The sequence below is a fragment of the Callorhinus ursinus genome, unplaced genomic scaffold (assembly GCF_003265705.2).
Source record: "Callorhinus ursinus isolate GAN/ISIS: 27379988/994484 unplaced genomic scaffold, GSC_fseal_2.0 scaffold61, whole genome shotgun sequence".
Lineage (NCBI taxonomy): Eukaryota > Metazoa > Chordata > Mammalia > Carnivora > Otariidae > Callorhinus > Callorhinus ursinus.
Window position 1 is genome coordinate 5,944,132 of NW_027397123.1, and position 2,624 is coordinate 5,946,755.

Sequence of the window (2,624 nt, forward strand, 5' to 3'; positions counted from 1 at the left end):
GCTGGTGCGTCCGTGGGTCTGTGGGTCCCGGCGCCCTCCCGGAGCCCGGAGGCCGCGCCGCGCCAGCCACGTGACGCGCCCGCCGAGCCGCAGTGGCGCTGGCCGGGCGGGGGGGAGGCGGCGGGGCGGGCCGGGGGCGCGCGCCCCGCCTGGGTGCTGGACAGCTCCGCGCCGCCGCCCCGGCCTGTCGGCGCCCCCCACCCCGCACCCCCAGCCCTGGAGCCAGGGCCCCGTCAGCTCCCGCGCGGTCTGCTCCCGGGCCCACGAACTGGTCCCTGCCGGAGCCCGTGGGGCCGCTGTGCCGGAGAGGGGAAGGGAGTGGAGCGGAGGGAGGACTGGTAGAAGGTGGCTGCTTAGGAGACCTGAGGGCGGGACGGCGCGAGGTGGCGCAGGGCTCGGGCCTGTCTGCCCCGTGAGGTGTCCCTGTTCCCGCCGCTGCAACCCCTGTGGCCCTCGTTTGCCACAGCCCGACTGGCCCTGGCACATCCCTGAAATGCATCCTTCTGTGCAGAGCAAGGCTTGTGAAGAGATACTGGGGAACACGTCAAGCCTCTGGAAATTCACCCCTTCCGGGGACCCCTGAGCCCACCTAATCACCCCGCCAGGTCCTGGGGAATGGAAAGGAGGATCGCTTTTCAGGCTTGGAGCTGCCACCTGGGAGTGGTGTCAACCAAGGGGCTGGTCCCGAAGAGGCAGAAACCCCGGGAGAAAGACAGGGAGAAGAGCTGAGGAGGCCATTTAGAGTCAAGCAGGGTCAGCCCTCCTTTCTTGAGACTAAAGTGCAATCAGAGGTCCTCGCCTGGAGGCTTGGCGCCCCCATGCCTGCCCTGAGCTGAGGCAGGACCCCTCTTCAGTTACCACCACTCCCTTCCCTATTCTCCTTTTTGGAGAGAAGGTAAAGAGGAACTGATACTGTATTAGTGAAAGTTGTAGACCGTGTAACTCACTAACTCATTTTTACTGTGCAGGCCAACTGGATTTTAATTTAAAAAAAAAATGGGAGGGAAAACACCTTTTAGTTTTTCTGGGTGGGTGGGTGTGTGTTCTCTCTCTTCTAATTTCTTTGGTGATTTTTCAAAAGCCGACTTTTTGAAAGATGTAGCAAATGATTTAAGAATCAAATAACAAGATAAACGACTCATTTATGGTAAAGAGCACTAGCCTACTGTAATCTGGTTTCAGAATTTCCCCAGACTGCTGACTGCTCATGTAATGGGTATTTATGCATGGCAAAAATGTTCAACAGAATTGCAGAGTTGGCAGGGAGGGTCCGAAATTTTGTTTCCACTTGAGGATGCTTTCTAGATGCATGCTTTCCAAGCTATGAAAGGAATCTATGGTGGAGACCAAGGCCATGGGGAGTCCTATTGGAGCCTGAGGCAAAAGGAAAAATGTGAGCCCCTATATACATTTATCAAAATATCCTCCCATGGGGCGTCTGGGTGGTTCAGTCGTTAAGCGTCTGCCTTCGGCTCAGGTCATGATCCCAGGGTCCTGGGATCAAGCCCCGCATCGGGCTCTCCGCTCCGCGGTAAGCCTGCTTCTCCCTCTCCCACTCCCCCTGCTTGTGTTCCCTCTCTCGCTGTGTCTCTCACTGTTGGATAAATAAAATCTTTAAAAAATATATATATATATCCTCCCATATTTTGAACTGAGTGGAAAGATCAATAAAAGCTCTACAATCACAAAGTTGCCCAATTTGTCCACACCACAATGTCAACCCTCATAAGCCCAGGAGGCAGGGGACAGCCCAGCTAGCTACCAGGGAACTTTGGTCTGGTTAGAAACAACTGTTTCCATTGCGCGATAGTGCAGGATGGTAAAACAAACAAGCACCACCCATCTGTATCTAAACTTTTGATATTTTGTTCATCATGGATTTTTTGCATTTATTTTTTAAAATAACTTTTAAAGACATGGTTTATCTTGATTAATGAGTTTTTTGGCACAAAGCTACTCCTTGCTTATATTGAGATCTTAGCTACCTGACACCCCATTTCCAGTTTAGTGCCCTCTAGAGGCTGCCAGCCCAGGCAGGGGCCTTGCTCGGGTTCCCCCAATGTAGCCCTGGCCTAGTCCTCTCCCCCCAACCCAACTAGCCACTTCTGGAATGGTTCCTGGCAGCCCAGTCTCTGCTGCAGGACTGGACACCCCAGCTCAATGACCCTGCAACTTTTTAACAAACATCCGGCATCTGCTCCAGCATCAGTTGTAACCAGGAGCTTTCTATCGCAACCCAAACTCTTCCAACTAGTTGAGAATTTAGTGGGAAAGAGGATGATGTCAGTAATAGCCCCAAGAAGTTGCACACACAACAGAGTTGTCCCACATAAACCCCTGTCCAGAACAACAGGGTCACTGCCAATGCTCATTCACAGCCACAGGCCCCAAGACCCCTGCAGGAAAGGAAGGCAGCCACTGCGGCTGGAGAGCTCCCCGTATCTTCCTCCATCATCTGCCTGCAGGAAGACTCAAGTTCAAACCCGCTCTTATCCAACCGGTTGCCAAGTTGGATGGTCATTGTCTTTCTTAATTTCAAATAGTTAGAATTTACTTGGGGATCAAAGGCTAAACGTGACTTCGCAAGTAAAACTAAAAGCAGGTGCCTTCCAGGAGGGCAAACC